Here is a 23,108-nt window from a genome sequence, read left to right as displayed (position 1 = left end):
CACAAGAGGCTGCATCTTTTGCCAGACCAGACTGGATCCAGGGTCATCACTTTCTGGTCTTCCTTCCACGCTTCCTTCCTGGCTGTGGCTCTGCTGTTGGAGATGTGGCAGGAGGAGGAGTAGGACCTGGAGGAGGAGGAGAACTAGTAGGACCTGGAGGAGGAGGAGGAGAAGAAGGAGTAGTAGGACCTGGAGGAGGAGGAGGAGGACCATGTGTGAGGTCACAAATGTGCGTATCAGATGTTATTTGGGCCCTCAACCCCTTATTGAGAGCTTCCAACATTAATGACTCACACATGAGTTGTTGGCCCTCCTCCATCCGCTGCATTTTACAGGCAATTATGGCAGAAAAGTCCTCTTCCACAGTGTGGGGGCTCCAAGGGCCTCTGTAGCCTTCCAAAAGAGGCCTATGGCAGCCTCCTCTAGAGTACTCCTCTTCCTGCCACTTTCTCTTTGCAGGTGTAGGGGAGGGACCTGCATATCAGGCAGCCTGCTCGGCCCGGCCACCTCCTAGCTGAGACTTCCCTGTGTATGAAAAAGGGACATGATTGTAATGTTTTGCATCATCAATCACAATCATAAATTAGTACTCCAAACTAACATCTAGTTAACATCATTGATTGGACAACCTGAAATATTTAGAGGAATGCTATACCTGGCTCAAGCTGGGCTCCTCCACATGTTGCTGCCTGGAAGGCCCAGGTTGGGCGTCAGAAGCCTCAGCTGGGGTGGAAGGAAGCGTGGAAGGAAGACTGGAGAGTGATGACCTGGGTTCAGTCTGGCCTGCCAGAAAATGCAGCCTATCATAGTAGCACATCCTGGGGACATAGATGTCATCTGCTGCTCTGGATCTCTGCGAATCCTGGACTTTCTTGCGCTCCCTTACATATGTGCTCCTCAGGCCACCAATTAGGATCTTCAAATAGGTGATGTCTGCCATGGGGATCACCTGCTTCACAATTTCCAACAATTGATCCAGCGCTGCCTTCCTCTTTGTTTGCTTCTTATAATGTGGGTGGTTGATCTCCCACAGACAAGGCAGCTCCCTGAACATGTCAATGAATATTGCCATGAAGTCGGTATCGTTCAAGATATCCATTTTTACTGCAAGACACAACACAAGACAAACCCTAATGTCAGCCAAAACTCTCCTAATCTAGTTACAATATAGGCTAGAATCTAGAAGCAGTATAGGCCCAAGTTTGGCTCTTACCTTCGTTATCACGATCGGCGCCTTCGATACTCCTTCCTCTGCTCACAGATCGTACGTACTACGCACCCGTGTTACGCTTTATACACACTGCGCCTGCGTGTAACTCCGCCCGCCCCTGATGTTCTTTCTAGTCTATTCCCCACCCCTTTTTGTTCGGCACAGTGGGTGAATAGCACATGGCGGAGTCAGAGCAGGTGCGTTCTAATTATAGCAACGAGGAGGAGGAAAGCCCGGATCCGGAAACGTCCCGATCCAGAAGGTGACGATTTAAGGCCTCAAATATGTCCTTTGGGGAGATGTTGGACATGGTCGACATCCTGAAGAAGGCCGACTATGATGGAAAGTATGGACCTTACCCCAACCCCAATATCAGAAAGGCCAAGATCATGGCGAAAGTGGTCAAAAGTCTGCACCGGAATTTCGGGGTACGACGATCGAAAGATCAGCTCAGGAAGCGGTGGTCGGACCTGAAATTAAGAGAGCCCGAGCAGTACAGAAAGATGTGGAGAGTGCTGCAAAAAAGTAAGTAGTTGTGCTGTGTTCCTATTCTTTTTGTCTTTATTACGTTCGTGCTGCTCCATGTGCTTTTCTTAAGTATTGTACAGTTTAAAATGGCAACTTTCATGTTCATGGGCCCATTATTCGTTCGTATCAAACATTTTTCTTTCGGCCTATAAAACACCATTGTTTAGGCCATATGCATTTGCCAACATTTTTTAGGGCCTACTTGTATGAAAAATATTTGGTTGTGTAGATGGGTTTGTGACTAGAATGAAATGCAAACTAGATTCTGTGTAAAGAGAGGACACTCAGCAGCTGTTTTCACATCTGGACGCTGGAGCACTAGTGTGGGACACAAGAACACCCTTTTTATTAGGGGGCCCACACAGGTGCTCCAGTGTATACTATAGGGGGGTCTCCATCTATGAAGCTTGACATAAAAATGACAATAAAAATGCTTCATCTTGGAACTCTGCCAAAATAGAAAATTGTACCACACTTCCAAGCAATGTTTCATCTTTATATTTCGGCCATCAAATATCTGTGTGCTAATTATACCATTTTTGTTTTACATAGGGGAGAAAAGACTCGCAGGACACCCCTCATCCGAGGAGACCACAGACCCCCCACCTCGGGAAGAAGGGGAAATACCCCCAACCCAAGCAGAGCAGGAGGAGGAAGAAGATGTGGTGGAAATTGGCACCACAACAGGTGAGTGTCTGCGACCACAGGCTCAGGTAAGAGATGGATGCCGGCATATTTATAATACCTGTTTTTTTGTGGTTTTCTCTCTTTTTAGGTGATCGTGATGTTGTGGACCCAGGGCATTTCACCTCTGAAAGTGCACAGATCCTGATTGGGGAGATCATGGGGTGTAATTTAGCTTTGGAAAACATCAAGAAAAACATCAATGATGTTATTCAAAAAAATAATAACATCATTGATGTTTTGGGGAGAGTTTAAAACCCCTCCAAATCCCTTTGTTTTTTTGTGTGCTACAATGTTAAAAATGTTTTAGCGATTTTTAGAAAAGCCAATTTTGAGGATGCACACAGTGTGCCAACATGTGCTATCTGCCATCACGGGAGATCAATGGACGCGTTTTGGGGGTGCAACCCCATCCTCAATAATAAAGTAGCTGAGAGGAAGAGGTTATTCCCCCAAAACACGTCCCTTGATCCCCCGTGATGGCAGCTAGCACATGTTGACATTCGTAAATTGGTGTGCATCTTCAAAATTTGGCTTTTCCTGGGGTGACTTCACCCCATCTGAATGCAATATCAAACACAGTTCCTAAATACTCATGTCTGATATTGCCTTCAAGTTTTACCATATGTGAACTTTGTAAGTTCAAGATTTGCGTTTTTCTTGTTGGTTTGACACATGCCTGTTTTATCTTAAATGGACATTTCTATTTTGATAATGCCACCCCAAAAATTGTTATACAACAAACATGTTGGTTTGTTTTAAAAACCTTTTCTAAATGCACATGTGATTGTGCAGGTATTAAAAAGATTGTTAATCAAGAATGTGTGGATTATTGTCTCAACGCTAGAACACTTTTGTGGTGATGTAATTGCTGCTTTCTGTGAAAATGGGGGTTATTTCCTAAGGACAAATCCTCTTTGCACTACAAGTGCAGTTTCAGTGCAGTTTCAAGCGCACTTGTAGTGCAAAGTGTCTACGCCTTTAGTAAATAACACCCAACAGTGCTTTGTATAAGGTTACACAATCACGCCATTCTCTGCAGAGGCGTATCTAGGGTATGGCAGCCATGGCAAGTGCCATGGGCGCCATGGGGGGGGGGGGGGGCGGCAAAAAAGCACAAAAAATAAAGTCCCACCACCCGTCCTCTCGCGGGCGCCTCCCGCTATATTCTTGTCCCCGGCGCCACGACCGGCCTGCTGGAGCGCAGCGCCGGCACAGCAAATTAGCAAGTGAGGAGGCCAGGAGGGAAGCTAGTGACAGGCACCCCCCCTGACGGCCGATGAGTTGGTCTGGCCAGAGTGACCGCCCCTGGGTCATCTACGTAGAGATAAAGTAACTGGTGGAGGCGGAGCCTAATGCTCCGCCTACCCTCCTCTGCGCAGCTACTTCGGCTTCTCTTCTGGTGAGTCTCACGGGCCGGGTCGGGTCTTTGTGACTTGCTGACGCCCGGTGCTCTGACGTGGTCGGCAACAGACTCTATAGGGGAACATGGAGGCTGGCGACCAGGAGAAGAAAGAGACATCAGAGAGTAGAAAAACAATTGGAACCCCCCCAGGCAGCAGCAGCAGGTACTAGTACTGTACAGCACCTGTTACCATGATATTGATCATCTTGTGCATGTGTACCAGTAACCAGCACCAACTTCAAATCATTTGTTACCGCATTTTTGGGTGCTGGTTAGGCCACATTTATGGGTGCTCATGTTACTGTTTTTTTAAGTTGTTGGTAAGGCCGCATTTATGGGTGCTGATGTTACCACATTTATGGGTGCTGATGTTACTGCATTTATGCGTGCTGATGTTACTGCATTTTTGGGTGCTGGTTAGGCCGCATTTATGGGTGCTGATGTTACTGCATTTATGGGTGCTGGTAAGGCCGCATTTATGGGTGCTGGTAAGGCCGCATTTATGGGTGCTGATGTTACTGTATTTATGGGTGCTGATGTTACTGTATTTATGGGTGCTGATGTTACCGAATTTTGGGTGCTGGTGAGGCCGCATTTATGGGTGCTGATGTTACTGCATTTTTGGGTGCTGGTAAGGCTGCATTTATGGGTGCTGGTAAGGCTGCATTTATGGGTGCTGATGTTACTGTATATATGGGTGCTGATGTTACCGCATTTTTGGGTGCTGGTGAGGCCGCATTTTTGGGTGCTGGTAAGGCCGCATTTATGGGTGCTGGTAAGGCCGCATTTATGGGTGCTGATATTACTGCATTTTTGGGTGCTGGTTAGGCCGCATTTTTGGGTGTTGGTAAGGCCGCATTTATGGGTGCTGATGTTACTGTATTTATGGGTGCTGATGTTACCGCATTTTTGGGTGCTGGACAGGGGCGCAGTTTCAGTTCTTGCCATAGGCGCCATTTTCACTAGATACGCCTCTGATTCTCTGGACTCCCCACATTGCTGTCAGGGTCAGCTAAAACAAAGACAAGCAGTAAATGTCACCAAACATTTGCTTTTTTTTGGATTTTATTTGATAAAGGCTTCACAAATTGTCTGGCATATTGATGGCCCCCCTACCCGCAAAGAACTCAAGGTATCTTAACCGGACATCACGGGCACTCAGGGAGGGCAAGCCAGGACGGCTACTTTAAAGCGCCATCAGGGTTGTTTCATTTATCATTCCGGCCTCAGGCCCAACTGAGCCAGCATAGTTTGCAGAATGTTGGCATAAAAAGTTATGTAGAACACAGCACGCCAGGATTATATGATTAAGTTTATACTCCGCCATATGGATGGGTGTCAGAAATAGGCAGAACCGGCTGGCCATGATTCCAAATGTGTTCTCCACCACTCTTCTGGCTCTGGCCAGCTGATAATTAAAAACCCTCTGTTCCGGGGTGAGGGTCCTCATCGGGAATGGCTGCATAAGATGGTCCCCCAGCGCAATTGCTTCATCTGCAACGAAGACGAATGGGAGTCCTTCCCCATTCTCTTCTGGAGATGGCAAGTCCAAGCTGCCATTCTGGAGACGCCTGTAAAACTCCGTCTGGGCGATGACTCCACCATCGGACATCCGGCCATTCTTCCCCACGTCCACATACAGGAAGTCGTAATTAACCGACACCACAATACTATTGAATCCCTTGTAATTATAAGAGTACAACCCCGAGTTGGGTGGTGGGACGATGTGGACGTGTTTCCCATCAATTGCCCCTCCGCAGATAGGAAAGTCCCACCGCTGGGCAAAGTGGGAGGCCACAGTCTGCCATTCCTGTGGCGTGGAAGGAAACTGTTGAGGAAAACAAAAAAAATTAGTATTTTTGCACATAAACACGGAAAGCAGATTAGACACAAACATTCTTGGCCAACATCCAGATAACATTTATTAAAGGGAATTTTACAACACCAAAGTATAAGGGACACCTATCATATTCCCCCTCCCCCCCTCTCATGGGCCATTTCTAACATTATGGGGGGGGGATCTTGGACAGGTAACCCTCTTCACTTCATTGAGAGATGAATGCCTAAATACAGGGTATTACTTAGAACAGCCCCTCCTTAGTTACACTATTGGCAGCCCACTGGACAGGTAAGAAGTGTCAGAATACAAAGATATAAATACACACTGTACACATTTGAGCACATTTGGACATTCTGCTATTACCTATCAAGATAATAATAGGATACAAAAACTTTAAACAGTACCATTTGAAAGTATACAGGCAGGCCCTTGCACTACATGCTTTGGGGAATTCAGCCATACATCTGAGCACAAAAGAGATGGGTATAGTGTGCATGGGTTTGGCTAAGTCAGCAGATAGATGATTGAGGATAGATAGAGAATTGGTATCAGCTGACTTAGCAGTTGGGGGGAGGGAGGGTTAATAAAAATGATTTGGGGACACTACAAAAAAAAAGCCTCTGGCACAAATCACATTTATAAACATGTTAGGGGGTGTTTGGGGTAAAGCACTACTATGGAGGTGATAAAATACATTGTTAAGTGACTATATGATGTTAATATAGGGCATGAGAGCATGCTGGGGAGGTAAGTGAAGGCAAATATGTATGAAGGACAAAAAAAACCCATAAAATTCAAGCATGCATGAGGACAAAGGGAACATTCACAGCATATTACAATCATGGTAATTAGGGAATGAGGGAAGAAATACAATATATTAGCAGACATTCAATACAATAAAATGTGATATTAAAGGATAAAAATCTTACCTTCATATACTCCTTCTGCAGGACCTGGATGATGGCAGAACAGGTCTCTGGGATAATGATCCCCAGAGCCTGGGGGGAGATGCCTGTCAAGAACTTGAGATCCTGCAGGCTTCTCCCTGTCGCCAAGTACCGCAGGGTAGCGACGAGCCTCTGCTCCGGAGTGATGGCTTGCCTCATGCAGGTATCCTGCCTGCTGATATAGGGGGTGAGCGAAGCCAACAAATGGTGAAATATGGGGTCCGTCATCCTGAGAAAGTTCCTGAAATCATCAGGATTATTCTCACGGATCTCACGGAGCAAAGGCATATGAGAGAACTGGTCACGCTGAAGCAACCAATTCTTGGTCCATGAACTCCTCCCCACCCTGTTCATGGACTGGACTTGTGTCAAGGTGAGGACCCCAACACCAAGCCCCCGCACAGCACGAACTCTACGAGGAGTACGTATATGCAACATGGCTAGAAAACGGTCGGCTGCTCAGAACGCAGTAACAGAACGCACTGAAGAACAGCAAGGCCTGTGAAGAGCGACCTGAAAAACAGTAACGAACGAACAAGAACACAATGACAAGTCAATGGTACTCGCTGCACACACTGAAGAGCAGATACAAACCCACAAGCACAAACTGAACTGCAGAAAACAATCTGAAAACCACGAGTCTCTCACCAAACTTTTACTAACACGAGATTAGCAAAAGGAGCCCAAAGGGTGCCGCGCTTGGTTCTGAACTGGCCTTTTCTAGTCTCGTCGTACGTGGCTGACGTCACCGCGTTGTTGGCAATCGGAAATTCCGACAACTTTGTGCGACCGTGTGTACGCAAAACAAGTTTGAGCCACCATCCGTCGGAAAAAATGCTAGGATTTTATTGTCGGAATGTCCGATCAATGTCCGACCGTGTGTACGGGGCATTAGGCTGCACTAATATGCTTTACTGATGGGCACTGATAGGCTGCACTGATGAGGCTGCACTGATGAGGCCGCACTGATTGGCTGCACTGATGGGCACTACTGAGGTTGCACTGATGGGCACTGATAAACTGTAGGTTGATATTGTTCAAAAGTTGTTGTTAATATTTATTTTTGGAACTTAATTCTGCATAAAACATTTAATAGTGTAATTTCATGAGATAATTTACAAGGGCGTGTTAAGGGGCAGGGTAGGGTTGTATTTAAATATATTTATTTTAATGTTTTGTATCTATCTATAATATAAACCATAACTATTAATGTGCAGGGCAGTTATTGCGATTTTAGGGAAGACGCTTGAAGCTCCCTCTATCTAGTACTTTCAGCACCTCTGCTCTATCTTCACCCATACGACATGAGAAAAGCCTGCTATTTCAGGTTGAATTTGATATTATATGTTGTAAGCATAAAGTCTAGTGTATGATTAAACAATTACACCAAACGAGTGTTAATGGTTAACAAAGCAACAAGTAGGGTAAAATACAATCACTAAATTTAACAGAAATAGCTACATAGGGGGATTGAAACTGGGTAAGGAAAAGCTATGCTTTACTAAAAAGTTGAGGTCACTGAAGATTTAAAAAAAAAAACATTTACAATGGCAAGACTGAGCACAGCAACAAGACACAAGTAGGTCTTACTGCATCAACAAGGTCTCTCAAAGGTAAACGTTTAAAATCAGGTGTTTTCAGAATGTTATTAAAACCTTACTGCAGAAGGTAACATTGAGAATGAAAAATGCAGAGGTCAGCCAAGGAAACCTAGTGCAGCAGATGATATATGCGTCAAACTGACTTCCCTTCACATCTCTAAGATGCCCATTGGCGCTGGCACTATAAGCTTAGAATTTGCAGAAACCAGTGGGACCCTGGTACACCCATCTACAGTACAAAGAAGTCTGGACAGAAATAGTCTTCATGGAAAACTTGCAGCTAAGAAGCCATACCTGCCCAGGCCATTTTTCAGCTTTCAACGCTGTCGCACTTTGAATGACAATTGCACGGTCGTGCCCAGATGAAATTTTTATCATTTTCTTCACACAAATTGAGCTTTTTTTGGTGGTATTTAATCACTGCTGGGTTTTTTATTTCTTACTAAAAAAAAGACCAAAAATTTTGAATTTGAAATTTTTTTACTTAGTTTCTGTCAGTAAATTTTGTAACTAAGTCATTTTTTTCCTTCACTGATGTGCGCTGATGAGGCGGCACTGATGGGCACTGATAGGCTGAACTGGTGGGCATTGATAAGGTTGCACTTATGGGCACTGATGAGGTGGCACTTATGGGCACTGATTTGGAAAAAAAACAAGTTTTTCTTTGTTTCTGTTAAAAGTTTTTGTAAATAAGTACGTTTTCTTTTTTAATGATGGGCACTGATATGGCTGCACTGATGGGTACTGATACGATGGCACTGATGGGCACCGATGAGGTGGCACAAATGAGGTGGCACTGATGAGGTGGCACTGACGGGCACTGATGATGGGCACTGATAGGCGGCACTGATGGGCACTGATAGGTGGCACTGGTATGCAGCACTGATGGGCACTCATAGGTGGCACCGATGGGCACTCATAGGCAGCACTGATGGGCACTTGTAGATGGCATTGATGGGTACTTATGGGTGGCACTGATGGGTACTTATGGGTGGCACTGATAGGTGGCAAGGATGGGCACTGATGGGCACTGATAGGTGGGCACTGGTGGGCATGGATGGGCACTGATAGGTGGCACAGATGGACACTGATGAGTGGCACTGTTGACACTCATTGGTGGCACTGATCACATTGATGGGTGGCATTGCTGGGCATCACTGATTTAAAATGGTGCCAGTCAGTGCCCATTTGTGGGCACTGATTGGCACAGATTAGGCACATGTGGATGGCCATGGGGTACATACCTGGCCATCCACATGTTGCCCGGCTCCCTGGTGGTCCTGGCGGCTTCCCTGGTGGTGTAGTGTGGGCATCTGAGGGGGGGCTGCGCTGATAAACAATCAACGCAGACCCCCCCTGCCAGGAGAGCCACCGATCAGCTCTCCTATACTCGTGTCTGGGAGGAAAAGCCAATCAACGCCATGATTGGACACGGCTGATCACGTGGTAAAGAGCCTCAGAAAAAATGGGTAGCCTCCCAAAAAATGGGTAGTAACCCATTTTTAGCTATTTCAGTTATATATGGAGGTGTCTATTTAACACAATACACTCATTTGCTTATTGCATTTATATTCACATTGCACTTATCAATGTATTTAAATAGCACTGTGCATCTAATTTTGTTTTTGATAGTAGAGCACCAATTGTTCACATTTATATGTCTACATTTTTCACTTTATATTTTTTACAGTGTGGGAGCACTTATATTGGTTGCAGCTGTCTTCATTTAGGTACCTTTTAAGTTCATATAGGTTCTAATCATATCAGCGCTTTAGTATTTAATATTTAATATGTAAAGTGAAAACCATTTAAGCCAGCAATGGCAGACAACATATTTGTTCAACTCGGCTCCTTTAAGCTCAGTTCCCATATATGCGAATCGGATGCGTTTTTTTTAACTGCTTCTGATTCACATAACATGTGATTCGGACCAGCTTTTAATGGAGCCGGTTCACACGTATCAGGGGCGGCCGTGTTCATTATAAAAAGGGTCCTATGTGATTTTGGGTCTGGTTTAGGTGTGAATTCAAGTAAAAAAAAATCACACCTGAATCGCGCCTAAACTGCTGAACAAAAGCACACCGTACTCCGCACTGTAAACCGCAGACGGACATGTGTGAACTTAGCCTTAAGACTATATAGCCCATTAACAAAGATTGTTAATCTTTGATGAAGCCTGTTCTTGGCAAAAATACTGTTCTTGTATGTACCTACCTATATGCCCCACATAGTTCACATACTGACTCCTATGTAAATGATAGCGAAAAACAGGATGTTTTTCACTTTTGAAAGGAACAGTAAGTCAGTTGAGAGGTTCATGTATTAATTGATTCCTAATTAAGTTGAGCAGCCTTGGGTTTAAGTGTGACTCCAGGATATACAGTACCTCACAAAAGTGAGTACACCCCCCACATTTTTGTAAATATTTTATTATATCTGAAAAAAAACCAGAGAGAACCCCCTATCGGGGCTTTAAAACAGCCAATGGAGTACAGTGAGTGGTTACAAAATTTGAATTTTATTGGTACAAAAAATATATAAATAACGATGAAAGGAAAAATTCATAAAGATAAATACTGACTATTGGAGTCAGGACACGAACTGAGTGTGGCATACATATACAGCAGACAGCAATTTGCAGTAAAAATCAATGTATGACACAATGTATACGAGGGCAGCCTATATTTCCCCAATTATAAGCATTTGGAATAACAATAAATGCCTCTAATGAAGACAATAGGCCATACAATGTATGTGGGACAATGATAATTGTGTATAATCCTGACGCGTTTCGACCCTTCCCGGGTCTTCTTCAGAGGATGGCTGTCCGCACTAAAAGAAAGGGGGTAACATATATCACATATCAAACATAACATCCAATTTCCGTGGTGCCAAAAACCATACAGGCATGCCCGATAATGCGACTGAATAAATTGTATAGTTACCTATCACAGAGATTGTGACACTACAGTGTCATTCTTGGCATTTCCAAACTGTTTAAGATGAATACACTTGTTTCTTCACTCCTCCATCTCCCCCGTATCAGACCAGTTCCCACCGGGGACGAGTGACGGACCAGATGAGCCTTACGAGGGGTCACGCTTACCAGCCCCCCATGTGTGGAAAAAGGGAGGGAAAGGAGGGGGCAGGACGGGCAGTCCAGAACCGCACCCAGATAGGGTTCACGTTAATACTACAAATCAAAAATGGAAAATGTTGGAAGGTCAGTTGATTCATACCATATAGTTGGAAAGTTTCCCAACCATGGAATTTAATATGCTTACTGTATTATGAGTCCATGGATCTGCAGGAGGGCATTGCTAGAAAGTGAAGGAGATGGAGGAAAAAGGGGAGGGGAAGGAGGGAAAGGAGGGGGAGGGAAAAAGGGAAGGGGGGAAAGGAGAAGGGGGGGGAGGGAAGAAAGGGGAAGGGAAGGGGGGGCATGGGGAAAAAAGGGGAACGGAAAGCAGGGGAAGGGAAAGGCATGTGAGGAGAAAGGTGAGAAGAATAAAGAAGAGGGTGAATGAGAGAAGTGTGAATGAAGTGCAATAAGACTGGAAAATAGCCAATGCCCTGCTGACAATAATTCACCATGCGACCTCAAAATGTGCCAAAAAGTTGATAGGGTAAAAGCACCAACAAACCATAGGGATGGGACAAGTGAACGGGGGAAGAAAGGGACGAACCGAGACTGCAGTGTAGGGTCGGGGGAGGGGGGAGTGGGAAAACAGCAAACAGAAAAGGGGGGGGGGGGGAAGGGATGTGGGACCATATGGAGGTGCACGACAAGGAAGTGACAAATGACTGGAAAATTATGAAGGATGATGGGGGAAGAAGTGAAGGTATGGACGGAAAAAGAGGGGATGGGGGACACAGCGTGGAAGTGAATGTGGGATACTAGGTGATAGTGTGTGGGATGAATGGAGGAGTGCAGCGGTGAATGGAATAGGATGACAGGTGATAAAAACACACACACAAGTAAAAGTGACCAACCCCTAAAAATCAACAACCCAGTGACAAGTGCAGGGGTGGTGGTGGGGCTAATTACCCGGTCAAGCTGAACTGAATAACAGAGTGGATGCCTTCATTATTCTACAAGAATTAGATTAAGGATAAGAAATCATGACAAAATCATGAATGATTTCAAAAAAGAAAGGAAAAAGCAAAAGACGAATTGCTGAACAGCTTGTATGAACACATAACCGTCATTCCAAGTACACTTACCACTTAGATGACTAGATTAGCACCGTGCCTGGCATCTCTGCATCAAAGAGAGTCCAATACAGTGCCTCTAAGGTTTCCTCTATTTATGAGGAGTGTTAAATGACTGACTCCCGTCAGGTGCTGGTGTGTGTCCGCCCACCCCCCAGCCCGCCCCCCGCCTCTCACCAACAACAGGGGGGGGAGGTGAGCAACACAGCTGTGCGCTCCACGTGACCCCCCCGGCGTTCCGGAGAGGATTGCTCCTCCGGGCATCCCCGTAACCTCCGTCGCAACCGCGCGAGCGCCGCTACGTCACGCGCACGCGCACTGTGGCGCGCGCGCGTGAGCACGGCATCCGGAAGGAATCCGGGACGCCGCTGGCAGGGTAAGAGATGCCCACCAATGGTGCTGCCACCTAGTGGGCATATTATGGAGACGCGGGCCCGAGCGTCTCCTCTCTCACCCTGCCAGGAAGGCACATAGGTACACACCGCCCCCAGAAAGGAAGGACAGACACTGATGGGGAGATGACAGTGACCGTCATGCCATGCAGTTGGCTACAATTGCAAAGATCTCTGGTGTAAAAGCTATATTGATATTAATTTTTACAGTCCGCATCACTTGTTCACCGGGCACTACATGCATGATCCATGCAGAGCGGATTAACTATATGCTGACCATACCATAGCATATACATTGTTCATTACATATCAACATTAGTTTAAACAAGATTAGACATTTAAAATGGCATCGTCTGCTTGCAAATACATATTTACCTCACATGTAGAAAAAATAAATGAATAGATAAATTTGCATAACATTGTATGTTATTATGTAAAGAACTTAGAACTGAATTTCTGGGACTGGATTTTCTTCAAAAAGAAAGAGCGTTTAAACATGTGTGGTCCGTTGACTTTTGATGATATGACCTATAACAACCATATGCACATCATACATCTATTTATGATGGGGAAAAGAGTAGTGGCGTGGGTGGCTACACATGGGGGAAAACCAGGCAGTATATGCAAGATTAGGAGCATTGAATGAGTGAAATAATGGTAGGGGACGTCCGCTTGGGTCAACATAAAAAAAAAAAAAGAAAAAAAAAAAAAAAAAAAAAAAAGGAGAAAAGGGAAAGGGGGGAAGGAAAAAAGCATTCCCATTACGATCCAGCTTTAGCCAGATTTATCCTGACAGGATTACACTATATATTGCACTACAATCATTTCTGCTTTGATAACTCCCACTACCTCCAGGTGCAGGGTGTGGCTATGGGGACCTGTTGTGCCCCCTCCTACGCCAAACTGTACCTGGGGGAGTGGGAGGAGTCCCTCCTGGATGACGAGGGCCTTGTCGAATACACCAGCCATATAATCAAATGGCTGAGGTATATCGATGATGTCTTCGTCGTCTGGGAGGGACCTGAGACCAAACTACTCGAATTTTTTCGTAAAATTAATGTAAACGACCGCAACCTGAGGTTTACAATGACCCATAATTTCCACAGCGTCACCTTCCTCGACGTCTCCATCTCAGTCACTGGGGATGGACACCTCTCCAGCACTCTGTTTCAAAAAACGACCGCTGGGAATACGGTTCTTCATTCTGAGAGTTTTCATCCGATTCCACTGAAGAACTCGATCCCCTACGGACAGTACTTGCGCCTTCGGCGAAACTGTTCAAACGACACTTTGTTTAAAAAAGAAGCAGAGGGTCTACAAAATCGACTCCTAGCAAGAGGCTATAGTAGATCTTGCCTCAAAAAAGCCTACAACCAAGCCTTAGAACATTCCAGATCTCAGCTACTTTTTAAACCCAAACCCCCCCAAGGCTCTGAATGTAACCCTACCCGAATCATTATGCGGTATTCTCGGCAACACCAGGTCATTAAAAAGATTATAGAGCGCCATTGGAACATCCTTACGGATGATCCAAAACTGCGTGGATTCGTTCATGAAAAACCATCCATAACGTACAAAAGAGCTATATCACTACGTGACAAGCTTGTTCGGAGTGAATACACCAATGCCAATATAAGATCGAAACAATGTCCTGCAGTGGGTTCTTTCCCCTGCGGGCTTTGCTCATATTGTTCACTCATCAAACAGGACAAAATCTTTATGTTGCCCAATGGTGACATTTTCACACCTACACAATTTGTGAATTGCCGCACCCGCGGAATTGTTTATCTGATGGAGTGTGAATGTGGTGCGTTCTACGTGGGGAAGACCAGGCAGGAATTTGGTAAGCGCATTTCCCAACATGTTTATAGCATGGAGGTGGGGAACCCATACCTCCCAATTGGAAGGCATATAATCAGCATACACAACTACAGTGTCCCCAGAGTCACTTTTGTGGCCCTTTACAAAATACAGATTCCCAAACGAGGTGGCGACTGGAACAAGTCTCTGCTGCAGAGAGAGCAGAGATGGATATTCCAGTTGCAGGCCACCTCCCCACCAGGCCTAAACGAGTCAATCTCATATGCCCCTTTTCTGCAGGGGTTCTCATCTGGGAAGACACAATAATGTTTGGAGGATAAAATCCTTATCTCCTATTCCTATTCTACATTACCGCTTGGATCTACACATTCTATCATTCTTTTTCCCCCTTCCCCCTCCTTCCCCCTCCCCCTCTTTCCCCCCCCCCCCCCTTCCCCTTCCCTTCTCCCTTCATTTTTTCCTTCCCCCCTTTCCCTTTTCTCCCTTTTTTTTTTTTTTTTTTTTATGTTGACCCAAGCGGACGTCCCCTACCATTATTTCACTCATTCAATGCTCCTAATCTTGCATATACTGCCTGGTTTTCCCCCATGTGTAGCCACCCACGCCACTACTCTTTTCCCCATCATAAATAGATGTATGATGTGCATATGGTTGTTATAGGTCATATCATCAAAAGTCAACGGACCACACATGTTTAAACGCTCTTTCTTTTTGAAGAAAATCCAGTCCCAGAAATTCAGTTCTAAGTTCTTTACATAATAACATACAATGTTATGCAAATTTATCTATTCATTTATTTTTTCTACATGTGAGGTAAATATGTATTTGCAAGCAGACGATGCCATTTTAAATGTCTAATCTTGTTTAAACTAATGTTGATATGTAATGAACAATGTATATGCTATGGTATGGTCAGCATATAGTTAATCCGCTCTGCATGGATCATGCATGTAGTGCCCGGTGAACAAGTGATGCGGACTGTAAAAATTAATATCAATATAGCTTTTACACCAGAGATCTTTGCAATTGTAGCCAACTGCATGGCATGACGGTCACTGTCATCTCCCCATCAGTGTCTGTCCTTCCTTTCTGGGGGCGGTGTGTACCTATGTGCCTTCCTGGCAGGGTGAGAGAGGAGACGCTCGGGCCCGCGTCTCCATAATATGCCCACTAGGTGGCAGCACCATTGGTGGGCATCTCTTACCCTGCCAGCGGCGTCCCGGATTCCTTCCGGATGCCGTGCTCACGCGCGCGCGCCACAGTGCGCGTGCGCGTGACGTAGCGGCGCTCGCGCGGTTGCGACGGAGGTTACGGGGATGCCCGGAGGAGCAATCCTCTCCGGAACGCCGGGGGGGTCACGTGGAGCGCACAGCTGTGTTGCTCACCTCCCCCCCTGTTGTTGGTGAGAGGCGGGGGGCGGGCTGGGGGGTGGGCGGACACACACCAGCACCTGACGGGAGTCAGTCATTTAACACTCCTCATAAATAGAGGAAACCTTAGAGGCACTGTATTGGACTCTCTTTGATGCAGAGATGCCAGGCACGGTGCTAATCTAGTCATCTAAGTGGTAAGTGTACTTGGAATGACGGTTATGTGTTCATACAAGCTGTTCAGCAATTCGTCTTTTGCTTTTTCCTTTCTTTTTTGAAATCATTCATGATTTTGTCATGATTTCTTATCCTTAATCTAATTCTTGTAGAATAATGAAGGCATCCACTCTGTTATTCAGTTCAGCTTGACCGGGTAATTAGCCCCACCACCACCCCTGCACTTGTCACTGGGTTGTTGATTTTTAGGGGTTGGTCACTTTTACTTGTGTGTGTGTTTTTATCACCTGTCATCCTATTCCATTCACCGCTGCACTCCTCCATTCATCCCACACACTATCACCTAGTATCCCACATTCACTTCCACGCTGTGTCCCTCATCCCCTCTTTTTCCGTCCATACCTTCACTTCTTCCCCCATCATCCTTCATAATTTTCCAGTCATTTGTCACTTCCTTGTCGTGCACCTCCATATGGTCCCACATCCCTTCCCCCCCCCCCCTTTTCTGTTTGCTGTTTTCCCACTCCCCCCTCCCCCCCCCCCCCTCCCCCGACCCTACACTGCAGTCTCGGTTTGTCCCTTTCTTCCCCCGTTCACTTGTCCCATCCCTATGGTTTGTTGGTGATTTTACCCTATCAACTTTTTGGCACATTTTGAGGTCGCATGGTGAATTATTGTCAGCAGGGCATTGGCTATTTTCCAGTCTTATTGCACTTCATTCACACTTCTCTCATTCACCCTCTTCTTTATTCTTCTCACCTTTCTCCTCACATGCCTTTCCCTTCCCCTGCTTTCCGTTCCCCTTTTTTCCCCATGCCCCCCCTTCCCTTCCCCTTTCTTCCCTCCCCCCCCTTCTCCTTTCCCCCCTTCCCTTTTTCCCTCCCCCTCCTTTCCCTCCTTCCCCTCCCCTTTTTCCTCCATCTCCTTCACTTTCTAGCAATGCCCTCCTGCAGATCCATGGACTCATAATACAGTAAGCATATTAAATTCCATGGTTGGGAAACTTTCCAACTATATGGTATGAATCAACTGACCTTCCAACATTTTCCATTTTTGATTTGTAGTATTAACGTGAACCCTATCTGGGTGCGGTTCTGGACTGCCCGTCCTGCCCCCTCCTTTCCCTCCCTTTTTCCACACATGGGGGGCTGGTAAGCGTGACCCCTCGTAAGGCTCATCTGGTCCGTCACTCGTCCCCGGTGGGAACTGGTCTGATACGGGGGAGATGGAGGAGTGAAGAAACAAGTGTATTCATCTTAAACAGTTTGGAAATGCCAAGAATGACACTGTAGTGTCACAATCTCTGTGATAGGTAACTATACAATTTATTCAGTCGCATTATCGGGCATGCCTGTATGGTTTTTGGCACCGCGGAAATTGGATGTTATGTTTGATATGTGATATATGTTACCCCCTTTCTTTTAGTGCGGACAGCCATCCTCTGAAGAAGACCCGGGAAGGGTCGAAACGCGTCAGGATTATACACAATTATCATTGTCCCACATACATTGTATGGCCTATTGTCTTCATTAGAGGCATTTATTGTTATTCCAAACGCTTATAATTGGGGAAATATAGGCTGCCCTCGTATACATTGTGTCATACATTGGTTTTTACTGCAAATTGCTGTCTGCTGTATATGTATGCCACACTCAGTTCGTGTCCTGACTCCAATAGTCAGTATTTATCTTTATGAATTTTTCCTTTCATCGTTATTTATATATTTTTTGTACCAATAAAATTCAAATTTTGTAACCACTCACTGTACTCCATTGGCTGTTTTAAAGCCCCGATAGGGGGTTCTCTCTGGTTTTTTTCATGCACTGTATGGGGTGTGCAGCCTACTGGTCTACACTCATGGGAGTGCTTTTTATTGTTGCTTGTTTATTTTATTATATCTTTTCATGTGACAACACTGAAGAAATGACACTTTGCTACAATGTAAAGTAGTGAGTGTACAGCTTGTATAACAGTGTAAATTTGCTGTCCCCTCAAAATAACTCAACACACAGCCATTAATGTCTAAACATCTGGCAACAAAAGTGAGTACACCCCTAAGTGAAAATGTCCAAATTGGGTTCAAAAGTGTAAATATTTTGTGTGGCCACCATTCTTTTCCAGCACTGCCTTAACCCTCTTGGGCATGGAGTTTACCAGAGCTTCACAGGTTGCCACTGGAGTCCTCTTCCACTTCTCCATGATGACATCACGGAGATGCGCTCCTCCACCTTCCGTTTGAGGATGCCCCACAGGTGCTCAATAGGGTTTAGGTCTGGAGACATGCTTTGTCAGTCCATCACCTTTACCCTCAGCTTCTTTAGCAAGGCAGTGGTCATCTTGGAGGTATATTTGGGGTTGTTATCATGTTTGAATACTGCCCTGTGGCCCAGTCTCCGAAGGAAGGGGATCATGCTATGGTTCAGTATGTCACAGTACATGTTGGCATTCATGGTTCCCTCAATGAACTGTCGCTCCCCAGTCCCCAGTGCCAGCAGCACTCATGCAGCCCCAGACCATGACACTCCCACCACCATGCTTGACTGTAAGCAAGACACACTTGTCTTTGTACTCCTCTCCTGGTTGCCACCACACACACTTGACACCATCTGAACCAAATAAGTTTATCTTGGTCTCATCAGACCACAGGACATGGTTCCAGTAATCCATGTCCTTAGTCTGCTTGTCTTCAGCAAACTGTTTGTGGGCTTTCTTGTGCATCATCTTTAGAAGAGGCTTCCTTCTGGGACGACAGCCATGCAGACCAATTTGATGCAGTGTGCGGCGTATGGTCTGAGCACTGACAGGTTGACCCCCCAGCCCTTCAAGCTCTGCAGAAATGCTGGCAGCACTCATACATCTATTTCCCAAAGACAACCTCTGGATATGATGCTGGGCATGTGCACTCAACTTCTTTGGTCGACCATGGTGAGGCCTGTTCTGTGTGGAACCTGTTCTGTTAAACTGCTGTATGGTCTTGACCACCGTGCTGCAGCTCAGTTTCAGGGTCTTGGCAATCTTCTTATAGCCTAGGCCATCTTTATGTAGAGCAACAACTTTTGTTGCCATAGGTTTAGACATTAATGGCTGTGTTGAGTTATTTTGAGGGGACAGCAAATTTACACTGTTATACAAGCTGTACACTCACTACTTTACATTGTACTTCTTATAGCCTAGGTCATTTTAATGTAGAGCAACAATTCTTTTCTTCAGATCCTCAGAGAGTTCTTTGCCATGAGGTGCCATGTTGAACTTCCTGTGACCAGTATGAGAGAGTGAGAGCGATAACGCCAAATTTAACACACCCGCTCCCCATTCACACCTGAGACCTTGTAACACTAACGAGTCACATGACACCGGGGAGTGAAAATGCCAGCGGTTTAGACATTATTGGCTGTGTGTTGAGTTTTTTTGAGGGGACAGCAAAGTCACAGTGCTTTACAAGCTGTACACTCACTACTTTACATTATAGACAAAGTGTAATTTCTTTCAGTGTTGTCACATGAAAAGATAGAATAAAATATTTACAAAAATGTGAGGAGTGTACTCACTTTTGTGAGATACTGTATGTATTTAATGAGTCTTCTTATTTAACAAACATACATGTAAATCCATTCAGTCCTGAATGTTATTGCTCCAAATTATTATTTGTTGTTTTGTGGCTACTGTTGCACCTGATTTATTTTCATATGTAGAATAATCCTACATATCTCTTTAATTGAAAAAAATCCAATGCATTGTAAGAATATCAAAGGTCATTGGGCTTATGCCAGGTGAATAGAATAGCTCAGATTCATTGGTGGTTCAGAGAACCCTGACCATTACGACAGGTTGCTGCCGTTTATACGTATAGATCTGTTCCTTCAGCTGTTTACTAAATGTAATTTACAGCAGATATGAATTGTCATACATACTCACACTGTGCACACATTTTTCTAATGCAGAGTATTCATCTTAATTTAGGAAGCTGTGTTTGAGCACAATTTCCCTTTGTACACCATATATTCCTGATTAGCTGTGAATAGTTACAATAGTAACTTTGATTTTTAAATGATAATACAGCTGATTTGGTTATGAATAGTTACATTTAGCTTAGATTTTTAGTTTTATGGTGTAATTTATGAGTGAAAGTAATTTTACCCTGAAAATAAACAAAAGTGCCTCCTTGAAATTAGGGAACTGTTGCTGCAATCCAGACAATGATGAAACTGTGCAAATGTCAATGTATTACAACTTGACTGAGCAGGGCTTTCAGAAGGTCCTTGAGTGAAACTGCATTTTCTTGGTAATCATTCTATACTTTGTGACCTCCCTTTCTGAGATCTCACCTCTGTAGGTAATGCCCCTTATAGATGACAGTGGAGGTTGAGAGGCTTGGGTTCTTTTTTTATTATTATTTATTTTTGCCTGGTGCTTTAGCAAGTAATACACTTACTGTCTTCTATACTCACTCCTCCACTGTATCTTTGAAAGAGCAATGTAGCCACCCTTGGACAGCAGCATTGTCAACCGATGGAGAGGATAATGTTAAATTGACTAGTTGTCTTAGATAGTCTTTTACATAAGTGACTAACAAATTAAAGTGAATTTAAACCTTTATTTATTTTTTATTAAAATAAAAAAGAGGTTTATACTTACCTGCTCTGTGCAATATTAGTGCACAGAGTGGCCCCTTACCACCTCTTCTGAGGCCCCCCGCTGGCATTGTCCACTCTTCTTCTGTGTGTGCCCCCATATCAAGCCACTTGCTATGAGGGTACACCCGCAGGCCCACCCCTGATCTGGGCTGTGTGTGTCCATTTACACACACAGTGCAGCTTAACCACTTCCATACCTGGCTAATTCTGACATTCTTCTCCTACATGAAAAAATCATATTTTTTTTGCTAAAAAAATTGCGGAGAATCCCCAAACAGTATATATTTTTTTTTAGCAGAGACCCTAGCAGATAAAATGGCAATCATTGCAATTTGTTATGTCACACGATATTTGCGCAGAAATTTTTACAACGCAATTTTTTGGGGAAAAAAAACATTTTAATGAATAAAAAAAAAAAAAAAAAAAAACACAGTATTTACCCCAATTTTTTTGTATAATGTGAAAGATGATGTTACGCTGAGTAAATAAATGCCTAATATGTCACGCTTTTTAAAATATGCACACTCTTGGAATGGTGCAAAACTTCGGTACTTAAAAATCTCCATAGGATTCGCTTTTAAAATTTTTACAGGTTACCAGTTTAGAGTTACAGAGGAAGTCTTGTGCTAGAATTATTGCTCTCATTCTAATGTTTGCGACGATACCTCACATGTGTGGTGCAAACGCTGTTTACATATGCTACATATGCGTTTGCTTCTGCGTGCGAGCACAAGGGGACGAGGGCACTTTAAATTTATTTTGTTTTTTTACACTGTCCCTTTAATTTTTTTTTATCACTTTCATTCCTATTACAAGAAATGTAAACATCCCTTGTAGTAGGAATAAGGCATGACAGGTCCTCTTTATGGAGACATCTGGGGTCAATGAGACCCCAGACATCTCCTCTACCCTGGAAAGCATAAGATAAAAAACAAAACAAAACATTGATCTCTTCTTTCCAGGTAAAAAAAACTGACAGTGTTTACATCTGCCAGTGCCGGAAGTGATGCCATGACGTCGCTTCCGGCCTCCCAGGGTCATAGAGATGGCCGGGGACCATCTGGTCCATGGCCAGCTCTATGTTAATCCCTGTGAATCACACGGGGAAAAGGCACCAGAGGGCCTGTAAAAGCAATATAGCGGCTGAATAGCCACTAGGGTGGCTTTTACATAGTAGGGAATTAACGGACTTAAACCACACGTATCTGAATGATGTCTGTAGCTGTAGGCATTTTTCAGATATCCCTACTTCAAGAAATAAAAACTGACCATTGTAAGCACCCCTGTCAGTCTTAAATGGTTTGTCCCAACCCTCTAGATGCCGATTTTGCTAGATTGCTTGGTTTGTTAAAGGAAGTTGAAAAATAACAAACTTACTGGCTGGATCAGCAGGTGATAATAAAGGGAAAATAGGGGGAAAAAAGCCCAAAAAACCTGAAAACTAATGCAGCCACCACATCTAAGGATTAGTAAGCTGCAAATTATATATATATATTCCATTGTTGATATGAGTTCAGATACACTTTAATGCCAGGAGAAAAACAAAAAGCCCTGGGAAAATCGGGTGTGTCCCTTGTATAGATTTACTAACTGGATTTTGACTGGAGTCAAGTTTTTCTATCTTCATGCTAGTTTGTTGTAATATGTTGAAATCATTTTATTCTGATTGAAAGGTTGTCATCTTTGCCTCCTTTTATACCTTAAAGTGTTTGTTAACTCATAGAATACAAACACTGACAGACCCTCTATTAGAGCCTGGCAGAGCACACTGCAGTAGTCTTTTATAAAAAAGAGCGCTGTAAATACAGATTTACAACGATCTTCAGGCCGGTCACATGACTCACGGCCACTGTATACATCCAATAGATGGCTTCTGCAGGAGGGGCCGTGATCTCCCTCTGACATCAGCCGGGGAGATCATGTGGCCGCTCAGCCTCTCCTGCAGTAGCCCTAGAAACCTGGCCGAGAGTCACGTGACCGGCCTGAAGACAGTGCTAAAGAGGTATTTAAAGCGCTTGTTTTTATAAAAGAATAATGAAGTGTGTTATGCCAGGATATCATAGAGGGGCTGGCAGTGTCCATTCACAATTTTTATGGGACCGTAAACAGGAATGCTTGGACAAAATGAACACTCAACAAAAGACTACTTGCAATAAAAATATTTTATTAAAAAAACATTGTATTGGATAAAACTCGGCCGCGGCATATATTATTGGTTTATAAACATATTTATTAAGTATTGAATTACCATAAGTATTTTATTCAACATAGAAATAACTCAATAACC

Source organism: Aquarana catesbeiana, linkage group LG09 (assembly GCF_042186555.1).
Source record: "Aquarana catesbeiana isolate 2022-GZ linkage group LG09, ASM4218655v1, whole genome shotgun sequence".
Lineage (NCBI taxonomy): Eukaryota > Metazoa > Chordata > Amphibia > Anura > Ranidae > Aquarana > Aquarana catesbeiana.
Note: the sequence above shows the minus strand (reverse complement) of the source record.